The 23,792-nt window shown below is 43.9% G+C and overlaps 1 long non-coding RNA gene across 7 annotated transcripts in view; it reads right to left on the reverse strand.

The window, feature by feature from the left end:
• Window positions 1-22,901, reverse strand: part of LOC121070318 — a 32,319-nt gene extending 9,418 nt beyond the window's left edge. For 4 of the 7 annotated variants that reach the window (XR_005820011.1, XR_005820008.1, XR_005820009.1 and 1 more), the window contains exons 1-9: window positions 22,540-22,901; window positions 18,732-18,885; window positions 16,687-16,881; window positions 15,605-15,737; window positions 14,300-14,393; window positions 14,087-14,188; window positions 3,329-3,442; window positions 2,924-3,180; window positions 874-1,203 (exon numbers count right to left, since the gene is read on the reverse strand). This is a non-coding gene — a long non-coding RNA (uncharacterized LOC121070318). Of the gene's footprint in view, window positions 1-873; window positions 1,204-2,923; window positions 3,181-3,328; window positions 3,443-14,086; window positions 14,189-14,299; window positions 14,394-15,604; window positions 15,738-16,686; window positions 16,882-18,731; window positions 18,886-19,371; window positions 20,054-22,539 lie in introns of those variants that run through there. The other 3 variants (XR_005820012.1, XR_005820013.1, XR_005820010.1) reach the window with 3 other exon arrangements.
• Window positions 22,902-23,792: the final 891 nt, after the last annotated feature.

Consider the following 23,792-nt stretch of genomic DNA (forward strand, 5'->3'; position numbering starts at 1 on the left):
AGTAAAAAATAACTCTTCTAGGGGACGAGTAAGAAATGTGTCCTATCATAATCTTAGGAAAAGTAGATATCATAATTACAGTACTATGACTAAACATTTACCTATTGATTTGTATCTTCTAGTTCTGCAAAACAGCTTGAAAGAAAAGGACAGCTCTCAGCACTCAACAGAAATAGTTTTCTTTTTATTTAAAAGCCAGGCTCTGTTTTGGTGTTAGAAGAAGGAAATGCTTCAAATCATTTTCCTTGCAGTCTCTGAACCATGAAGGAAAAGAAAGACCAGGTCCAACTTTTTGGTTTTGCATTTCAGAGTTTGGAAAACATTGTTGTTGTTTTTTTTTCTCTAGCTTTAAAATGGGTCTCAGTTAAAGATCAAAATATCAAATATGAATAAAACATCAAAGGAATTTTGGGGGCTCAGCCACTAAGCAGCCAAGCTGCAAATATCAATTTTTTATCTTTTGTTCTATTAAACTTAATTCAGAACGTTATAACTCCATTGTGCTGCGCAGCTGGTACAGGACCCCTTCTCACCATACCAAATCCCAGAGCTACTGTCAGTGGATACAACCAAAAGTCTTTCATTGATGAGGAAGTAAGGCCTGGGGTGACAGAAGATATTCTTCCAGAGTAAAATGAAGGTGTCACCATGGCACATCTTGGCAGATAAGTGTCAGTTTGACCTGGCAATAATAGGCAATGCAGGGACATGGGTTTTGCACGTACTAACAGTTTAACCATTCTCCAGAGACTCTGGATGGGTACTCTGATGTGGCTGTAGCACATCCTTGCAGACCTGTGTCAATTTGACCTAGCAAACACAAGTAATAATAGAAAATGAAGCAATATCAGCTTAGCAGAGCTAACTGCTTACCAGTTCTCCAGAGACTCGAGATGGGCACTCTGCTTGCTTGCTTGAGCAAAGCTTTTCCCATGGCTCTGGTACTGCAACCCAGATGCCTTCCTCCGAAGAGGCAGAAGCACATACGTTATAATCAAATCTACCTTCATGACGTGCCTGCAAAGGTGGTACAGGATCACTTTCCCCACTGTTGGCCCACATATGGCTGATGGCTCAGGTGGATCTGCTGATGTTGGGGGCAGTCTCTGCAGAAGTAAGGAAAGCTTCAGCCTGAACCATGGGATCAAAATTCAGGTGGAAATTCAGCAGATCAAATGCAGAAATCTACAGCATCCTCTCATCCTGAAATAAACATCAAAAATAGATCAAAATGCTCTTGAAAGGTGGCTATTTCCCTGCATGCCTAAAAAGGGAAACCAAATGAATACTCAGGTGTTGCTCTCTACACTGTACAGATCTAAAGGCAAAAAAAGACGAATGCTATTCAAAGGAACCTGCTGTTCCTGTTGTATAAACCTTTCCCTCTACACAGAGACAACGTTCATGCTAGGAACTGTCTCACTAGCCTCACTGCACTTCATGAGAGAAGGAGAGCAAACACTTTCAGATCAACAGGATCAATAAATGGTTCTACTGACAAGAACTGGGAAACTTTGAAATGCACTCACAGCTCCAGAGACCATAATCACTACTGCAAACTATTTCTACCTTGCCTATATATGCATGCGTTTTAAGAGTTGAAAAACTGCCGCTCTAGTACTTCTCAGCAGCTAATAAAAATCCTTGTTAGCAACATCTGGATACAAGATAAGGGAACCTTGCAAAGAAACATGAGGTATTCAACAAGTTTCTGCACTGGGTTCATCATCAGTCCTCTGAGGACCATGCTCCCATGTCCACTGAGGTGTTGGGGTGTTTTTCCATTGACTTCACTGGGCTCTGAACCAAGACCTAAAGCCTCCCTGCTGTGTTTTGGACATTTATTTGTGTTTGATCTGTAATAAGATCTTTCATTTTTCTTATTTCTGTAAAAACAAATAAAGCCACAGTGCAGGAAAGCAACTAAACACGTGCTTATCTTTAAGCATATCCCTAAACCTAGTCACTTAAAGTCCTTAAATCCTATGGATCCCGGAGAAAGAAAAGCACATGCTTAAAATTAAACGCGTGCTTAGGGGCTTTGCTAATTAATGATAGCCCCATGTCTTACAGGGCCCTAAGCACATTTTAAAGCATCTGGGGTTTTAGGGCCCATATGGGAAAAGTTGCATGGAAACCATCTCAGAAGTACAACTTTTAGTATTTTATCTAATGCTGGAAGCCTGTCTTTATGAAAGGTGACTGCTATTAGAGCGATTCTGTTACGGTACCATTTACAACTGGTTAAGAGAAGTGGTGTTGCTTGGATATTTGTAAAAACAAGGCTGTCTAAAACCAGAACCTTTTCTTGGCTATTACTACAATACAGTTCCACCACGATGGCCAAACTCATCACAGCAAAACTGCTTTTTGGAATGTGTTTACTGGCATCTCACGAGCAAATGCGTCTCACTATTTTGTCACAATATTGTCCCTGGCCTCCTTCACTTTGCTTAGAGGAAGCACTCGGGCATCCTCTCGAGTCTGGCTTTTGGAAGATAAGCGAGCCTTTGCCATTGGATCAGACAGCGAAAGGAAGACCGGTCCCAGTAATCTGCAAGGAGCAAAAAGCATTTTCTCTTCACCACACCTTGTTTATTTTGGACCTCTGCTAAAGAATTTTAGAACTCTCAGCTATCACAGATAGGGCCTCAAATTTAACAACTTTGACAGGTCAAATCAGTGTCGTCTCTGGTGAGAGAACATCTGGGAAGTTTCTTTACAAAACAGTCCTTTCAATACAGTTTTGCCTAAGAACTACTTGCCCTTTCTACTGATTACTTCACATTCACATAGGTACCACACACCAACACAAAACAACACAAAACCTTTTGTACCAACACAAAACCTTTTGCCTTTACAGCATCATCTATGCAAGGACCATGACCTGCCCTTCCGTCACTTCTATACTCCAACTCCTTACCTTTTAACATATCTTCTTGAACTTCTTTTTCAAGACCCATCAGCACACTCCGCTTTAAGATGCTCTTGGCCCTCCACCTCTTTCTATAAAATTTTATGCTGTCCCACGTTTATAGGTTCATTGTTCTGCGAGCTGAACAATGAGGCCATGTTTCCATGTCTATTAACAAGGAATCTGGATCAGATGTTAGCACACACAATTCAAGTTAGCCAAAGCATGCAGTCTGGTGCTCCTGCTGGCTTTACTACTTATACAGACTGGGAAAAGAAAGACAGGTGATATCTGAGCCCAGCATAAAGCCTTCAGAATAATTTTTTTAAAGAAAAGTGATTGTTTGAATGCTTCACATCATGTGGCTGCACTGTCTTTGATCTGAGACTAGATTTACCACAGCTTCACACTTACCTTTGAGTAAAAGGCTGAGTCAATGCATCACACATCCCATGCACCAAGAACAAAAGGATGCTGGGCTTCAACTGCCTAGAAGCATTAACAGTATAGGACTCCACAATGCAGGATCTAAATAAACACATAAAATAGCTTCAGTCCAGCCGATAATGCTTTGGAGGACAAAAAGGAGTATAAGCACAGGAAACTTTTTATGGATCCTTCTGCAGCCCTGTTTTCACGTTAGCAGTGGTAGTCTCCTAACTCCTTGCTTCTTCAGCGTCAGACTCAGCTTACAAGGACTCTACAGAGAGATGAAACTTTCCTATGAAGTAAGAGTGATGATCCAGTTTTAAACTGCCTTTTGAGGACCACCTACATCACTTGTTGGAGAACAAGGATTGGTACCGCTGCAGACAAGTGGATTTCAGACAGTCTGTGTGATGGACATAAAATACAGGTAAAAATTCCCTCACTCCGGTATCTTTCCCGATGCTTTTCCACAGACCACTTTCCGTACAACCTGTGGAAATGAAATAGTCTTTCTCCTGGTAGCAGACATGTAGAAGATTTTCCCAAGGAAACGTGGGGAAAAAATTTTGTTCGGTGTACTTCCTAATCCCAAAGAAGAACGGACGGCTGTGCTCTGAACAGACCTCAGCAAATTCACTTCTTTCACCACCAGATTCCTGTTCCCTACGCTAACTCTAACCTCTCTGTTTCCCTTCCTTTCTGCACAAGATTGATTCACAGAATTTGATTTAAAGGATGTTTATTTCCATAACAAAAATGATCAGGGGTCTAGAAAACATGACCTATGAGGAAAGATTGAAAGAATTGGGTTTGTTTAGTCTAGAGAAGAAAAGACTGAGGGGGAGACATGATAACAGCCTTCAACTATGTAAAAGGTTGTTGCAGATAGGAAGGTAATAAATTGTTCTTCATGTCCACTGGGTATAAGACAAGAAATAATGGGTTTAAATTGCAGCAAGGAGGATTTAGGTCAAACATCAGACACATTTCCTAAGAGGAAGGACAGGTGAGCACTGGAGTAAATTAGTCGGGGAGCTGCAGACTCTGTCACTGTTGAGGCAGATTTGCCAGGAATGGCTCAGACCTGGCAAATCCTGCCTTGGGGTAGAGGGATAGATGATCTCCCAAGGTCCCCTCTGGCACATTTCCTACTAGCGTATATTTGTAAGAGCCAATGTCCTCACAAGTACCTTTGTTCCGTGGTAGGGAAAGAAAAAAATCTTTCTTGAACACTCCCAGAGATTTTTGCTGCTGGTTTGATCTGTAGCAGCAGTGCACTTGAAGACGTCCACAGTTATTTCTATCTAGACAATTAATTAAAGGATGATTTTTACAGACCTATCCCCTGCACATGTTTTCTCTTACGGTTCATGCTATAAAATGACACTTCTGCACCCCATTCAAAAGCTTTTTTCCAGGTAAGAGATGCGGGACTCCCAGACAAACAGATCCTGTCCTGTCTGGGAGCGATGCCTGCAGATGCAGGCAGCATGAACAGATTCTGACTGAGGGGGCTTTGTCCACCTCAGATCCTCAGGTCTCCTATCCACAGCCACACACATCACTCCCCATGCACTGTTCAAAATGAGAGCTTTGCAGGAAATGCATGGACTACAACATCCACAGAGCACTTGACAGATGAGGTCCCTCACTCTCCTCCTGATGGGTGATTCAATCCCACAGCGCACAAACAGGGTTTGGATTTTGAAACCCAGCTCTCTCAGCACCAGTTGTACCAGCCCAGCCAGTTCACTCCCACTGCAAAGGACAATGGAATTGCTTTAAAAATGCATCACAACTTCTTGCCATTGCAAGCAATCCTTTGCCATAAAAGCCATTTGCTGCCTCATCAGCACAAGCTATATTCAATATAGACAAACAAGGGGATGCTCCTCTGAATACTCAAGGGTTCAAGGCTATCATCCTCTTAGATATACAACTGGAGGAATAAAACCCAGTGTGTCTGATCAATGAAGAAAATACAAATATAACTGTTCGATGGTGAAAGTAATCTCCATTTTACAGCCTCAAGCAAACCAAGATGGCTTCACAACCTAACAGAACATGGAAAGGTTAACAAATATGTTACAAAGAGAGACTCTCATTCATTTTCAGGTCTTTCTTTCCATCTTCCTTCCATTTACATTCTTCCAGAAACAGGGGCTGAGGCTAGGCACAGCAAGGGAAGCATTTTCTTTTGGTGTTAAACTTTATGGAAGCAAAATAGTTCAGGATCCATTTAGGACTTTTTTGTGTCATCTGGAGAGCAAGACTAGCCAACCTGAGGCATCTTTTCTGCCATTTACACCCTGAGCAAGCTTTTGTGATTTCATTTTCTTCACTATTGCAATTTCTTTTCAAATGGCATTAAAATTAACTTACCTGTGGAAGTCTGGGTTGCTTTCTTATTTCAGGAAAACCACAACCATCACACTTCAGTCTGATTAAAACATTTCAACCAACCATCCCATTCACCAGAAAACACGCTTCTGGTGTGATCATGTCCAAATGTTTACTTGGGTCAAGTCAGTGAGTTTTCCATCCACAAAAAGGAAAAAAATCAGTAAAATGCAAGAATATTTGGGTAAATCTTGTTTAAATGTTCTGATTTTTCATCCGAAATAAAGGTAACATAATTGCACTTTTCTAGTTGGAAAGTAATGCATGCACACACACATGCAACCCAACCAAAATAAGTGAAACATTTCTGGCCAATGAAACATCTAGTATGGTACCAAAAGATTTTTATTTTTTTAAGAGGACTTCTATCCTTACTTCACACTATTAAGCATGTACAGACTTCAACGGCACACAACACCTCACAAAAGTTGTTTCTCCTTCAGGTTTCCAGTTCAGGTTCCTATGAAAAAGCAGTGATTCCTACAGGTCTTGCTACACTAGGTTGGTCTGATAACAGGGTTTGTCTCCCTCTGCTGGTGTTGTTTTAGCTTTTAGTATCTTGAATGGCTGGAAAAAACTAATAACATTTTCAGAAATATTTGAGAAATCCAGGAGATACTCCTCACTCAGTTCTCTAATTCCTAATTGTTGTTACTGAGACCAAGTAGTGACTGAAGGTGCAATTAAATAAAGTGACATTGATACATCAATGCTGATTAGGAATTGGTATTTCTCACCTCACACTGGTTTAAGATTCTTTGTTTGCCATTGCTTAACATCCTTTTTGAATCAGAGGCTAAGAAGGTTATACCCTGGGGTATAACCTCTCCATCATCACCACCCAAGTCAGATGATAACCAAACAGGCACACCACAATGCGCATGGGTCTGTTTAAACCAGAGAGCCAGACTGAGGGCCTTAACTCAAGTTCATCTTCACATTTTCCCACTTTGTAAGAGGGACAGCTGCACTCCGTGCTCAGTTCATGCATGAATGGACAACACTCTGCTCGTGGAAGCTGCCATCCTGGCTAGGCAGCACAAACAGCAAATAAAGACCAGAGATGAAATGCTAATCAGTTTAAGACAGGATATTCCTGGTCCTGAAGTTGGACAGCTACTGTAGGTGATCCTAGTAACTGTAGGAGAACTAGGCCTCATAGCCATGAAGCAAATGCATTTTTGTTCAGGACTTGCTCCTTTCACTTTGGACTGATAACACTGTCAGCATTAAACAAAATTATTTCCTTCCACTGATGAAAAAGTGTGAGAATTGCAGGGATGGGTACCTACCATTTTGCCATCTAAAGCTCTGAAAGGCAAATCTCTTGCTATGTTCCTGAGCTATTAATTGCACCACCCCCTAGGTCCGTACCCACAGACTACCTGTTGTCTGCTGGATGTATTTGGCTGCTGAAGGACCTATCCCAGCGTGTCTCCTACCAAGGCACAAGCACACAGAGCAATCTGGCGGCACATCTAGGAGTCAGGGGAAGCTGATACGCAATACTGTGTATACATCACACGGTAGGATTCATCTTACCTAACTCTATCCATCTGAAAGACAAGCATCAGGTCTAAGTTAGCCATATTAGCTCCCTGAACAGTCAATAGTGACATGCGTTGCCAGAGGGCAACTTATTCCATGACTTTAAGCCACCTGTCTTTAGCGAGATAAACCCAACCCAAAGAAAACGTTATCACCTACATTTTTCACTTCAGAATAGAAGATCGTTGTCAGCCTTCCAGCCTGGCAAACAGCAGGCCCGTTCTGTTCTGTACTCATCATTCACCTGATGGACACATGAGGCTTTGCAGAAGGCAATGGAAATGCCCTGAATTACTTCAGTGGAAAAACTGGTCATTTGCCTGCGTCAGAACAACTACCAGTGGTTCCCTGGGTTGACCCCACAAAACTTTTGCATCTATTTGTTTATGCAAAAGATATTTAAGGGAAAACTAGTCTGAGTATAGCTTCAATGGATCAAATCTATTGCTTTCATTGTGAAAACAGAATCCTCCTCAGAGCAGCTGCAGCTAAATCTCCTGTCTACGAAACAAAACATTACTGTTGCATGTTAAAAAAGTGATCACCAGAATGTTTATTTCCTGGGCATAGGAATTAGGTGGGTATGTACAGTGTTAGTGCTTAAAGAACTCCCCCGTTACTTGTTTCACTAGTGATTCTAATGATGATTACCATTTAAGTCATGTGTCAGATCCTAATGTAGGCTGCATTTAGTTTTACATTTAAATGCATACACGCACATAAAAGCAGCCATCAGAGTGCCATTACATCAAGAATATAGCATTACATCAAGATTTATTTAACTGAATCCCCCATAATTAGGTCATAACATATGATTAAGCAGTTGTTAACTGTGTCATAAGGAAATCTACAAAGGGAATGAAATATTTAAAACAGTAATAACATACCTATCCCGCTTTGCTATTTACGCACAGTTACACACATAAAAACATAGGAGCAACTCTTAATTACAAGGACAATTTATTTTGCTGACCTTTTTATTGGGACACATGCCAACCCCACTGGGTTGATTTGGTTGAATTTGCAGCAAAAATATGCCGTCCCCATTGTCGGAGCCTCTGCAGTCGTCTGCCCAGAGAAAGCAGAGCGCTTCGCACTAATTTACAGCCGTCACAACTGGTCAAGGGCAGCGGGGAAGTACACAAATTACAGTTAAAAATAGAGATGGCTTTCTGAAATCTCATTCTGGTGGCTTCTAAAGGTGAGGGGCCAGGAACACATACGTCTCATTCCGCGCTGCCTCCATTTTCGTCTTCTTACTTTTCCCCTTGGATCCTGAGCTCCACTTCAGTTTTGAACTTACATAGGAAGGCAGGAGGTTAAACCAAACTGCTAACTGTGTCTCTTCAAAACTGACATTTAATACAGGGTATAAATCACTGTGGGAGCCTGTTATTCCTTCAGGAATGCAATTACATAGGGTCAAATAAAACATGAAAGAACCCAACAAGTTTTAAAATGTAGTATGTTCTCAAAAGCAGGCAAGAAGGAATGCAAAGCAGTCCAAATATGCTAACATCCACATGTTGTCCTGTATGAGGGGGATTAGAAGGAAAGGTTTCTGTTCTTTAATGATTATGTTGTTAAGCATAGGTATGTATGCAGGTTCAGGGCTCTTGCTGAATACCAGTCCATTCAGGAGCTTTGGGCAGATTACTGTATTTATTTAAAGCAGGTGTCTTTTATGTATCTCATTATTTTAATTGCCACTGTAGCCCTATTTAAGATACCACTGCCATTTAGCACACAAATGGGATATGCAAAATGGACATTCACCTTTTCCTTCAAGGCTCTGGGCGCAGACCCTACCTGCCTTTCATGTGTACCTTAGCAGTGGCGTTGTTGGGAGAGAGACCATAGTATTGCAAAATTATCTCTTTGATAAGCAAATGCCTGCCTCGGTCCAATTTAGGCCACTTCAATCTCTTTCAGTCTCCTTGGCTTGCCTTTGAAACAATGATGGAGAATAACAGGCAAATACATAAATAAAACTTCGTGCAGCCTGTTAAAATCTGCACAAAAGACAGATTAAGCAGGTTCAGCACCTCCTATAAAATCACTCCCTGTCACCATTCAAGTTTCACTCCTAGTTCTCCGAGCACAGAATGAACCTCCGGCTTTTATATTTTAGTTACGTGGTTAAATAGCCTAGAAAGAAATGTTGTGTGGCTAGAGAGTCCAGCAAATTTTAAGGTCAACTTTTGCCACCATCAATTTCACTAGGCAGTATTTTACACCTTGAATAGTTAAAGTAAGCAAACTTTGAAGTTCCTTGAATTGAAAATCTGGGATTTATTGAAGGCAACAATTTTATCTGAAAGTCATTTTTTTCTGCCAAATGGGATTTTTTTTTAATTCCAAATGAAAGATTTTATAGAAAAATAAAATTTTTAACATCTTAATTTGAGAATTGTTGGAAATGTTCCCTTTTCTCATTTAAAAAGGTGACTCCTCCCTAAGAAGGAGTAATTTTTAAAATGCATGTATATATGAGAAAGACTATTTCCCTTTTAAAAAGCCTTAAACTTTTAACTTGCTTTAACCTTGTTTTTAGATTTTGATTTTCACTTTTGAAAATAAAACTTTCACTTGTTGACCCTCTCCCTCTCTAAGCAAGTAACAAGTAATACTTTGACTCTTTTTTCTAAAAAAAAAATAAGTACATAAAAACATATATATGAAATAACTCACTACTCTTTTTTAACCAAGCAGAAGAAGTGAGAAAAAAATAAAAATTGGGGAAAAAAATAGGGGTTTCCTCCAGATCTTTTATTTTTTTTTCCTAAAGCAAATTTCCTAATGGAAATATAGTGGGGAATTTTTCCTATAAAGAACCCATAGCTCCAGCTAGCAGAGTCACTGATTTTACGTACATTAAGCATGCCAGAATAAAACCTTAGATTTCTTTCATTTGTTTTACAGCAGCCCACTGCATTACAGTTACATGGGTCACCGGTCCTGCCAACACTTCCATATATTCTCCGAACAATGCCTGTGAATAAGGTTTAGCAGAACAAAGGCTTTGTTAAAGGCACAGATAGCTCTACTGCCTATTACAAAGATTATTAAATACTTCCTATTGTAAGAATATGGCTTTAGTTGCTTAAAACGTTGCCCTACTCCAGGCATGTGAGTGAAATAACTCATGCTAATCGTGCGCCTTAGGGTTGGTTTGTGTGGGGGAAAGAGTTTTTTCATTATTATTTTTTAATATCAGCCAGAGTGCCTCACCTGTTGCAGAGGAGGAGGTCTGGGAAACAAACACTGCTCAAGGGTTTTCTCAAATAATCTCTGAGCCCTTCAGTTTACAATGTTCTGGGGTCTTAATTCTTTGCAACAAGGGTGTAAAAATTGCTAGCTAAGATTTATCTTCGGATAAAGAACAGACCTTTCACTTGTCTCATGATAATGTCCCCAAATACAACCGAATTGCGAGTGTTTGCAAAACTGCAGCTTGTACTTCCAAACAAATTGAATAGTGTGACTGCACAGAGCCGGGGATCTACAGCACCACTTCCCAGGCAGAGAAAAGATTTGCAAAGAACAACTCTAGAGGAAAAAGAGAGAACTAAAATAGTGGATAGCAAAATACAAATTTCACTCCTAATCTGAGGTTGTCCTTCACATTTAGAGGATTCCCTGTTCTTAGTATTGCTGCTCAGAGAAATGTTCACAGTGAAAAAGCCCACACCGTCACAGAAAGCACCCCCAAAAGCTGAGGACACTCTGCTTTTGCTAGTTCAGGGCTGTCGCTGTCAGAGGTGCAGAGTTTGCGTGATGCTGATGACCTGGAGCACCATGTGAGACTCCAGTCCTGGTGCCTGTGGCACACTAAGAGCCTGCCACTCTGCTTCCACATGAAATAAGCCTGGAAGACAATAATAACCTGGCAAAAGTTTTGCCATTTATTATCCTCTCCAGAAAGTCACCATTCCTCCACCTGCGAAAGGTTATCTCCTTCAGGTCTAGTTTCTTGAGCTTTCCTCTGATGAAAAAAAACCTAAACCAACATACAAAGTTACAACGACTAGAGATAACATCCCCGCACTTCAGCGATAGCTCCAGTGTGTTCATACCGGGTTACAGACTCTCTTCATGTCTGCAGAAGCGTTGCCCTGGATCTCAGCCATTCTGTTTGCCAATTCGTGACAAAGATCCTTTCATAACGGATCCCAGCTCATCATCCAGAGAGGTCTGATGTCGAAGTAGGCTTATTACAGCCATGCTTTCAAATTAACATTGGTTTGCCTTCCTCGTGCAGCGTGTCCTGGAAAGGTAATAGTCTCTTCACATGCTTGACTTGCAGTATATGAAAACTGCAGATATTAAAACCCCTCTTTAGCAGGAAAGAGAAAGGCTTCCTTCTCTAAAGATGGAGCTAACAAAAACATGCTATGTACATTTTATCTATACCTGAAGCCTGTTTTAGCTAAACATCTACACACAATTTAGTGACAGTGGACATGCTGCTGAGATACTTACTACCTGACTGTAGAAAACCCCACATCCCCAGCGTGTCTCTAGACAATAAAGAAGTAAAAAAAAAAACAAAACGTGTCTGTACAAAGTTAAAGATCCATCTCTTTTAGCTGCATTTGGTACATCCCAGACTGTAGCAAGCCCTCAAGGAGAAATATAGAAGTCACTCACCCAAGCATAACTTAAATGCTGAATGTGCTTGAGCTGGGAGGAAGCAATGTCAATCCAGCTCTAAATACTGAAGGTTGTAACACATGGAGTTACAAATCTGATAATAAGATTTATTATACTGAAACCGGTAACTTAGAGAAAAGAAAAAGCAGTGCCTTTATCTAAGGAGGAAAAAAATGACTTGATCATATACAGGCTCACAACACCAGTATCAATATTATACAAAGCTTCAGAAGAAACATTGGGTAAAGGACAAAGAAAGCTATGGCAAAATGTGACATCAAACTTCAAGTCTGGGTATAACAACAACAGCCATTTGTGCCAACTCTATCCAAATACCAGGGAAACCCTTGATATGTTGCCACACAAAATGACTAGTTAAACTGGAGAAGATAGGGATAAGACAAGTGCTGTAAGGAGGATAATAAATAGGCTAAAATGGAGATGATAGCAAGTTGTACTGTCAGAACAGCTGAACTGAAGGGAGGTTACTGGAGGAATTCTCAATATCAGCCGTGGGATGTCTGCATTTAACACTGCCTCTACCAGTGTTGCTGCAAAATGCAGCATTTCTAACCAAATGTGCTAAGGCACAGAGTTAAAAGACATCATCAATACCAGGAAGAAGGGAACATCCTACGAAGTTCTCTAGTTTACTAGTACTGCTGCCATGGCAGAGCCACCCTGTGTGGACACAGACAGCAAGTGGCTCATCAGGAGTCATTGCCATTGTGCAGGGCACTGGTGATTCCTCCTCAAGTCTTCTCTGCTCATTCCTATTTGAGTGAGATTAATTCAAACTGGGGTACAAATGGAAAACAGGTGAAAATGCAGATCAGGGAACAGGAGAAACAACTAGGCAAGGGTGAGCTACAGCGGTCCGGCCTGGTGAATCAGGTGGCTCAAAGACTTGGAAGAGTCACCTCAGGGGACAGCCTCGTGACAGCAGAGGGATGGCGTGAATGAAAGGTCACTGCTGGCACCTGTGGCCAGGAATAAGGAGGGAATAAGGATTTCTGCAGATCATGGTAGCAGGGTTTACAAACAGCACCCCAAGAATAGCACCAGAAGTCTCAAGCTACAGCCTGATCAGGTTAGGAACAGAGTTATAAAATAAGGTGCCTGCTCTCATCTATGGGCAGTTCAGCCAGCAGAAGGGCAAGCCATAATCTCAAAAACCTGATAAAAACAGCACTAGATGCAGGTTACTCAGCAGGAAGAGGAGAGTGTTGAAAGGAGGAACACGATCCAGCAAGCTCTTAGAGATGAGTATCTGTGCTCTGCTGATAAAGTTATGGCTCAAACTCTATTGCCCATTTCTTAAACACGTTGAGTGAGCACACATTTCGGAGTAACAATCAGATTCAAAAGGCACTGCACGTTAGATAGGATTTTCATGCCCTGGAAAGAAACCAGCGTTGAACTAGAACTGCCCCAGAGATCAGCAAACGCATGAATTACCAGACACTGTCATCTTCAGATTTAAAACAAGGTTCTGATTTGGAAAATCCAGGTCAAATTCAGGATTTCCGAGTAAGTCACACACCATGTGTATTAGCAGTTATTGCGTATGCCAGATACAGCGTCTAAGCTGCAGGGGCAGATCCTGAGGTCTGTACTCGGTGCTTTATCTGTCTTATATCACTGGTAAAACTGGATTTTGATTAAGTATTATGCTAGGGATCCTCGCTCCGCTACGCACACACACACATGCATGCGTTTAGGCAGGCAGTCTCATAAACTTTAACTACATGCAGAAATTCCCATCTTACCTCTTGGATGGGATCCAGCACATGAAGGGCATGCTGGCGGATGATCAGTACCCGCCAGGTACAAAGCTTTCTCTTTTCTCCCTGGGTTGAGTGCTGTCATGATCTGCCCTATTGTCTTCGCAATAAAACTCATCAAATTCCACCAGGATAAAGTAACGCGCTGTAGCCCTTCTACCAACCTCCATCTGCTGTTTAAACCAGGCCAAGAAAACAACCAACAATGTCAACTCTTCGTTCTGTTCCTCAGATCATCAACTCTCTGAAAATAACAAAATCTGAAAGGCATATGGACCTTCTCATAAAAACAACAAACACACAAACAAACCCTCAGATGAGTTTCCCAAGTCAGCAGGATTTGTCTGCTAATTATTACCGTGCAGAGGGTCCAACAATCCAGAGCCAGGAATTCCCCAAGAAGAGGGCAGAGTTCTTCACCCCAAGCGGGACAGTTTGGGCAGGCTGAACTCCTTCATCTCTGGGGGGGGAATATGCAGGGGATTTAGCTCCCCAACCCAGCACAGCCACCGAGACCTAGAAGGCCAGCAGGGGACTTGTGGCGAGCAGTGAGAGCTGCTTTTACCCTTACCTTCCTGCCAGTGCCTCTCAGAGGTAGAAGCATGGGCTCTGTAGTGGCAGGGAACCCCACCCTGATTTGGGTGCCATCCAGGAGGAGTTTTGACCTGTACGGGGAGAAATGCAGGTAGATGAATGGTATCAGGTCTGGAATGCTAGGGAAAAAAAAAAAAGGGGGGGGGGGGGGGGGTGCCTGTGGGTACTGACTATTTGGGCCCTGAAGTGTCCTCTCCCTCACCAGCCCTCTCTGCCCATTTGGAAAGGTTTCCATGGGGCATGGGAGAAAGGAGACAGGAACAACGCAAGGCTACAGCATCATACACAAACATGACCTTCCCCACAGACCTGCTGGGACCTGGTCTCTCCTCTTGGCAAAGGGCAGAGGGGAACGACGAGAACCAACACGGCAATTACCTTCAGCCAGCGGACCCCCACATCTCAGCTCAGAGCTGCTGCCAGCCCTCTCTTCCAGGGAGAGGATAGAGCTCACCTCCCCATCCAGAAAAAAAAAAAAAAAAAAAGTAGCATCTGTGGGAGAAAGACATATGTCTGGCCTCCACCGTGAACCCTGCGCCTGGCAGGAGAAAGCGATGCCGATTCCAGCCCCAGCTTTTCATTCCTGTTGTAACAGTCATAAACGCCTGCTGAAACCTAAGAAGAACAAGACTGTAATCCTAATAAAACAACATTCTGGAACCCTGAAAACTAGATGGAGGCTTCTCAGGCCAACTTTAAAATTATATTCCCTCTCCAAAAGCTGCACTTTCTGTGCGCCGGCTGGATGGATGCTGTTGGGCTGACCCCAGGAAGCACTGTGATGTGATATTTCAGCAGAGGAGGCACAGAAGGCAGTCTCTGCAGCACAGCAGCCATCCTGTCCCCAAAATATAGAGAACCTACTGTGTCCGGACTCTCGAAGTCTCCTCTTAAAAGCAAGGTAGGATCTTTGTCTCCAAAGCCAGCTTTCTTTTCCAGGTGCCCCGAAAGCCTGACGCAGTAGAGCAGGCACAAGCCGTGCTTGTCTGGATGCAAAAGCCGGTGGAAAGGCACGAGTTTTCCATGCTGAAATCTTTCCCTCCTTATTTAGACAGTTGCACTGAACATAAGCCCTGGGGCTTTCCTCTGTGCACCAACCACCCCTCCAGTGAAGAGGAGCAGGGAGGAAGGGGTTCAGCTTTCCCTCCTCCCCATCATGCAGAGGGGCAGCTCCCCAGGGGAGATGACTGATGGCTGTGCTCACTAGCTGGCACCTGCCTCTAGCAAGGTATCAAACCAGCTAGTGCTTCTCTGTGGTCCCAAAAACACAGAGGGGACTGACCAGCAGCGAGCCTGAGGGTGGCAGATCCTCAGCGGCTGTAAATTCGCATCCTTCCCCTGGCATCGGCAGAGCTGGAGCAGCACCAGCGAGGGAGCTGCTCTCTGGAACGTCTGCGTGGCGAGCTGTGCCAGCCCTGTCAAAAGGAAAAGCCCTCTGTTGCCAGCTCCTGTGATTTTCCTGTGAATCTTCCCCGATGTTATGTGAAACCCAAGCTCCCGTGGTGCTCTATCCAGCACTTTCGCTTTAAGAAAAAAATCTGTGGTCCCTACGGTCTTAAAGAAAAAACTGCAGGAGATGGCCTGAACACATGCTAAGGGCTAAAAGTAGCAGGCACAGAATAAACCCATCTCATGATTTTTAAAAGACTCTTGGCATTCTGGAGGCCCGACTTGTGATCTGGGGACTGGCTGCAGAGAACCCAAAAACTAATTGGGAAAGCGCGTTGTCTGATGACAAAGTCTTGGGTTTTGGTGGTGGAAAGCACTTGACAGCCCTCTAATCAGCTCTCCAGCACCACATAGCAATGACACGAGTCATCCCCTGCAGGGAATAGTACATTCCAATTGCAAATGACCACAGGGTGCTAGTAATTTATCTGGTAAACAGCTTTTTTCTATCATCATGTGCTCTTCGAAGCATCAATTAATTACTGCTACTAAGTCCCCAGTGAAGCAGGAAACTATTTGCAGGCAGTGGCTGGAGAAGCTCTGCAGGTGCAGCGATGCTGCATGGCCCATGCCCAGGCCAGAGAGGTTATCGGGGTCAGCGATAACTCCCCTAGAGCTCAGCTCTTCAGCAGCAGCCCCTCTTTCCTGATTAACCCCCTTCATACTGAGATGCTGCAGTAAGCAGCCAGATTTTCAGAAAAGCACAGCACACACACATGCACCGAGCTCTGAAAATCTCACCCAACCATCCCCGGTGGGAAATGAGGAGCTGAATATCTGCTCCAAGCTCCGACGTACTCTGAAGGGCTCATCTTGGTCCCGACACCGAGGGCCTCTTTGGCCTTGGGTGAATCATTTAACACCCACATAAACATACACAGCCACGCAGCTCCTCCCCACACCACAAGCCCTTACCTACTCATTACATTAAGATCGCTCTTGACTTCCTCGCTCGGCCCTGGCTGCCGGTGCTGAATTCTTAGAAATCTGGCCCTGAGCTATTTTGGATTGGCCCCACAAAGCACAGCAGGAAAGGCAAACCTCAGCTCGTGCGTGCAGCTTGCACGGCACAAAAGGGGGCAGATCCCAATGGATTCACAAGAGCCTCAACTGTGGAAGAAAAGGGAAAAGTTATGCCAGCATTAGGGCACTGCTTCTGGTTTATTTTGAGTCTTTGCTGAGTGGAGCCTTTAATCTCCGCTGAGTGGAGCTTTTGTGAAGGGGTCTTAAAGATTGGGAAAGAAATCAACAGACGTAGGCAACATCACAGATCAAAATCATAGCATGCATTAGTGCTGGCCATAAAAGAGTGAGCATTGCTAAGCGGGATACCCATATGGAGGAGATTCGGCCACGAGTGCCTCTCACACACTACATTTTTCCCCTTTAGCCAATATAGGCATCTCATCTCCCCTGTGCTTCTTTCTCAGGATCTCTTCTGCAATGGAAAACAAGCCGTGGAAGTCACACTCCATGTATTGAGTCAAATCAGCTAAGTAGAATATTGCATGGTATTTCAGTCCAGAGAGAGGGAAGAGAGAGAGAGAGCGCTTTACACTTAAATAACTAAAAGCTTCTAGCCTGACACAAAGGCAAACTTCACTAACCTTTAATTTTCCTCACTTCTTTACTGCGCACAGATCCAATGAAATCAAATGAGATAATCCCAGCCTGGTGCAGCCTGGAAGCAGAGGTGAAAACCTCCCAGAGCTCACTCAATCAGAGTGGAGCTCGGACATTGTCGACTTCCCCCTCAACTATTTCCAAATAAAACACTTTTGTTGCTTGGTTGCTCCTGCCAAATGAGCTAACAATAAAAGAAGGAACTTGCAAAGCTCCTATCCACAGGAAAAAAAAATAAAAAGGGAAAAAGAAGTTAAGGATCTTAGGAAAAAAACAAAAGGAAAAAAAAAAAAAAAGAAAAACAAGAAACTATAGGCCAGATCCTCTGGCTGGAGTAAACCAGCATAGGCCCAGCTCTGTTTCTTTACCCCAGGCAAATTGTGGCGTGGTGCTATTCTGCATTTCTCAGGGGTAGGGGGTGGTCTCCACTGGAAGATTGCGACACTGCAGGATACTTTTCCATATTAAAAAGGCGCTTTGGAGCGTTTTGTCTATTGCCAGGTTTTGGGTTTATTGAGGACTCATTTGGCAGAGCCATCCTGGAAGAACAATACAGATGTTTTATGGAGAAATAAACTGGGACTTGGGCTGGATTCTTTCAGCACTGAATTCCACCTAATTTGGAGGGAGGAATGGCTCTTTTAATGAAGGGTGCAATCAAAACCTGTAGGAAAAGCCAATATGCCCTGGGCAAAGAGAGCAACAGATATACTGCCCCTCTCTGCTTCAGCAGCCCAGTAAACTCCGGTCTCTTTAGCAGAGAGAAAGCCTCCCTTCTTGCACCCCTCTTCACACAGGGAATTGGAGTCACCTCTTCACTCCACAGCCTCAGCTGAGCCTCATAGAGGGAAGTGCTGGCCTCTCAGCAACGAAGAGTCGTTACAAATTAGATCTGCCACATCTTTACGTGGAGCTGATCTAGTGACCTGTGGGTGGAGACAACAGGTCTTTGTGAGCTCTCCCTCAGCAGGGATCCACAGTCCTCTTCTTAATTGGCAGCATTTTTCACTCAGCAGCTCCTGGAGCACCCAGGGATGATGCAGGACCTGCAAGGGAAGGGTTGAAAAAGTTGAGTGTCCACTCACAGACAGCTATGGCTGGGCAGGCTGGACTCCCTTCCTCGCTAGGAAGGCAATGCCAGAAGACCGAAATATCCGGGTTTGTTGTTTATTGTCAGCTATTTCTTTTCATGAATTGTGCCTAATAAAAACATCCAGCTTGATTCACTGCCTAATCCCCTTTTTTTAGTCCCCACTCCATGTACATGGAAAGGAACATAGTGTGAGTACCCATTCAATTGTGGCAATTGCCATCTACAGAAAAAAGTGTTTGCCCACCTTGTGCTTCAGGTCAGATCAAGGGAGAGGAAAGCTGCAGGCTAAAAAGCCTTCTCTGGCTTTTCTTTGGCTTCTTCCTTCCTTCACATCACGCAACTTTTGCTCTTTGCATCAACCATCTCTTCAGATCTTTCTGGGGAGCTCAACACTTCGGCTAGCAAAGCAAAGGAAGAGAGATGTGAGTGTTAACCTGACATGCTTTCCCCAGGGTTATTAGAAGTGGCCAGATGTGCTGGGCTAAGCTATGGAAATGGCCACAGCGGAGGACTCCAAGAGTGAAATATGGGAACAGAATTTACACAAGCTCCTAAACACAGAGTTGCGGGAAACTGCAAGGTACCAGAAAATAACATACAGCCTAGGCAGCTCCAAGTATTTGATAGTTTGCAAGTCAAGGGATTGCCTGGTGGAAAGACAGAGCTTTCAGGAATTGCTTTGGGCCAGCATCTAGAGAGGTAGATTAGCCTGGCTCAGCTCCAGAAAGCCCTGAAGCAAATGCTTCACTTTAACCCTGAAAGAGCCACTGAAATCAGCGCAACAATCAGCACCCGCAAGTTGCACAGACATTCGGGTGCCTGCTTGTTCAGGGAAGCCTGGCTGGCACTTTCTGAGCTGAGCCGGACCTGTGAAACCAGCTCACCTTCCCAGCTGGACGTTTGTTCCCTGCCGGGATGCCTCAGCGGATCAGGCTGCACGGAGGGACAGAGATCTCCTTTCCTGAAACCATTTCTTCTCATTTGTTTCCCTCTCTTTTGAAGTCAAAAGCCAACTGTTCAAAAGTGCCTGTGAAATGTACCCCAGGAGGAGTGGCTGGAGACATTCCTGCTAGCTCCTCCAGAGCCTGCATTTCACCATCTCTCGCAGTTTCTCTTCCTGTTGTTTTTTTTTTTTGGTTGGTTGGTTGGTTTGGTTTGGTGTGTTGTTTTTTTTTGGACAGCACATGGGTTTTTGGAAATTCTTTGGAAATCCAGTTTAGAGGATAGATATTTGGTTTCTTTTTCAGGTCTGGAGTAGAAAGCACACATTTAAGGCATGGGTAGAAGGTTCCTTTGAGCTCCATGGAAAACTTGTTCAGAGGATATGAGGGATACAGCAAAAACAAGGCGTTGCTTTCGCCTAGCAGCTGAAAAACGACAATAGTCATAACTCACATTTAGCTGTTACTGCTACTTCAGACCTAAACACTTATTTTTAGCCACCACTGACAAGTTAACAAGTGCACTCCCTGCTCACTACTGGATTAATATATCCCATTTCCTATTTATCCGACAAATGCAGTGATAGCCAGTTGTACACTGTGCAATATGCAATTTTTGGCCAGGCCTTCCTTTTGTGGCTCTGTTTGCATTTGCATTAACCTGGGAGTATTAATCGGGTCCCGTAGATACCCAGGAACATAAACCAACTCGAACACCCAACAGACACACACCACATGCAGAATCAACACACCCAAACCACAGGATCGGGTGCAGTATCCATTAACACAGCCAGATTAATCACATACACGCTACTGGAGTCCAAACACAAACCATCTGATTCCCACCAACCTCTATCTGCACAAACCTGGGTAAGTAGTAAAGCACCCTGAGACATCACCACCTTACTGTCCCTACCAGGTAACAGGAGCTTTAGTCCCTTGAAAATAAGGTCCTGTCCAGGTGGGGAAATTACTAGCCCTAAAAAGACTTCTGGTATGAGACCTGGTCTAAATCCACTGAAAGCCAAGTCCCTCGAGGCTCAGCATTCCCCAGGAAACAGCCCCCAAAGTCTGTATCCTCCAAGTCCAGGTGCTATAATCCTTTCCCTAAACATGCCAAGTTTGTTCTTATAACAAGGTGTTATTTGTCCCCAGCTCCTACTGGAAGGCTGTTTTTGAGCCTCTCTAGTCTACATGGTCACAAACCTTCCTCTGATTAGAGCCCAGTGTATTTATGGCCAATTTGTACCCATTTAGCCTTGTGTCTTTGAACTTAAATAACTCGGGTTTTTTCTCTGATTGTTACCATCCTGACATATAGATGTACAGCCATCACCAGCCATCACAGCCATCACCCTTCTTCTCAGTTTTCATTTGTCTAGGCCAAAAACTTAGCTCTTTCATTCTTCTCTGTGAAGAATGTGAAATTGAGTGCACCCTCCTCATGTCTGCCGATGCCACCAAGCTGTGCGGTGCAGTCCACACGCCGGAGGGAAGGGCTGCCATCCAGAGGGACCTGGACAGGCCTGACGGGTGGGCCTGTGCAAACCTCATGAGGTTCAACAAGGCCAAGTGCAAGGTCCTGCATCCCAAGCACAAATACAGGCTGGGCAGAGAATGGACTGAGAGCAGCCTTGAGGAGAAGGACCTGGGTGTGGTGGTTGGCGAGAAGCTTGACACCAGCCAGCAAAGCCACCCGTGTTCTGGGCTACAACAACAGCAGTGTAGCCAGCAGGGTTAGGGAGGGGACTGTCCCCCTCTGCTCTGCTCTCATGAGACCCCACCTGGAGCCCTGCACCCAGCTCTGGGCCCCCAGCACAAGAAGGACACGGACATATTAGAGCAAGTCCAGAGGAGGCCCTGAGGATGCTCAGAGGCTGGAGCCCCTCTGCTGTGGGGACAGGCTGAGGGAGCTGGGGGTGTTCGGCCTGGAGAAGGGAAGGCTCCGGGGAGACCTCACAGCGGCCTGCCAGGGCCTAAAGGGGCTGCAGGGGAGCTGGGGGGGACTTTTTACAAGGACATGTAGTGATAGGACAAGGGGTGATGGATTTAAACTGAAAGAGGGTAAGTTTAGATTAGATACAGGGAGGAAATGCTTTACTATGTGGGTGGTGAGGCAATGGAACAGGCTGCCCAGAGCAGCAGTGGGTTCCCCATCCCTGGAGGCGTTCAAGGCCAGGCTGGATGGGGCTTTGAGCAGCCTGGTCTAGCGGGAGGTGTCCCTGCCCATGGCAGGGGGTTGGAACGAGATGATCTTTAAGGTCTCTTCCAACCCAAACCATTCCGTGATTCTATGATTCTCTCAAAGAACTCTCCATTCTCTCAAAGAGCTCTCCATTCTCCCAACATCTTCACCATCTTTTTCTGCAGGAGCTAAACTCACACTTCAGGAACAAGGGGACCAGAGCTGTCCACAGGATGCCACATGAGGCTTTACCAGTTTTTGGAAAATGCCATACCTACCTTCTACAGGAAGAAATACCTCCCAGGATACATTTGAAGTTGTACATACCTTTTTAAAGGCCCCATCCTGCTACGGAGCAATCCACACGTGTTTCTTCTCCTTTGTCATTTATAGCTGACAAGTCTCCAGTTTATAGTGGAAATTCTTATTACTCCCTAAACTCATGACTTCGCATTTTGCACTACCGGATTTCATCTCATTTCTATTACTCCGGTCTTCAAGGTCATCCAGTTCTTTCTGTATGGCATGCCTCCCAAGTTTGTGTCATCAGCAGACTTCAGCAACATGCTATGTTTTGTGCCAAGGCCATTCATGAAATATTAAATAAGATCCGTCCCCAAGATGAATCCTTGAAGCACTACGCTCATATACCCAGCCAGATAGCTTTCCTTGTTATGCTACTTATTGTTGTCGCTCAGTCTGTTCTGCAGGCATCTTACAGTACTTGTTCTAATCTCTAATTTATGTGATAAATCTCTAATTTATGTGATAAATCCACAAATGGTACAACATCAAGTGATCTGCTGATGTCCAGATTGGTAAGGTCCATTGCCTCTTGCCTTGAAAGCCTAGCTATCTAATCCAAGAAAGCTGCCAGGTTTGGCATAACTTCTCTCTGGACTCACACAAATTATTCAGGTTGTTACCTCACTCGTTCTGTCCGTGACTTCTCTTGATGTCCAGTTTCCTCAGGAACGGCAGATCCACCGGCCTCAATGGAAACTCCACCACGTAGGCACCCTCTCGCCAGCTGGTCTGGGGCTGTGGAGCTCATTTCCAGCAGGAGCAGAACGATCGTGAACCTCAGCGCTACTGGCATGAAAGGAAAATAAAACCCAAATAAAGCCTGTCCCTTACAGACATAAAACATTTGGCCTATCCCAGACCAACACTCCCAAGTAAAGCCCCTCACAGTGAGCCAGTTCTGATATGACACTAAGACATGATGAGGACGGTTTCACTACAGTCTAGTAAGCAAGATCCTACACCTGCCCAGCCTGTTGTGTTGTGCCAGGCTTTGAGGAACCATTATGCCATTGTGCATTAAAATTAACACTGTTAAATGAACCTCGTTAAAACACGAAGCAAATACCTCTAATGAAAGAGGTGTTGGCTGAGTTACTGTAATTTTACCTAATGTAGTAACACCGTTACAAAGGAGGCATATGGTTTGATGCTTGTGCACATAGCTGCCTTTACGTGCTAGCATTTTATTATTGATCAAATGCACTGGCTGAAGTACAAAGCTGCACATGGTTTTGTCTCCTCTTAAGCAGGGAGGAAAAGAAAATGATATCAATCCAAAGGGAATAAAGGTGATGTTGCTTTCCACTGATAACACCGAGAAATAAGCAGCTTGCCATTCAGAATTCATTGGTATTTCTGTAATAAACACCTTTCCTGATGTATGCATGTGATTATTAACGAGCACTGTACAGAAATGACACCGTAATTTAGGAATAAGACAAACACAAGTGATGTAGTTCAAAGCTCCACTGCTCTCACTGGATTTTTGTTTGGTTTTCTGTTTTGTTTTTAACTGACTCTCCATGCCCACAAAAGCAAGGATAGCCTCAAGGGTTACCCCAGCTGAAAAGCATCTGAAGTGATCCCCGATGACCTTTCTTTCTGATAGCACCCCGCCTGCCTTTTAACGGAGGCCTGAACCGAGTCAGAGGTGAAACAGATAAATGACTGAAGATCCAAATGTTTTCTCAACGGGCAAGTTCCCACATGCTCAATTTTCTTTTCCTCCATCAAGGACAAGAGGGGAAAAATTGCAAGTGATTAGCTAATGAACATCTGTTTCGCTTTATTTGTGCTTCCTAGCAGCCAGGACTTGCATTTACTAATTTTTATTTCCTATTAAAAACAAAAAAAAGGAGCATTTTTTTTCCAA

Source organism: Cygnus olor, chromosome 5 (genome assembly GCF_009769625.2).
Source record: "Cygnus olor isolate bCygOlo1 chromosome 5, bCygOlo1.pri.v2, whole genome shotgun sequence".
Taxonomy (NCBI): domain Eukaryota; kingdom Metazoa; phylum Chordata; class Aves; order Anseriformes; family Anatidae; genus Cygnus; species Cygnus olor.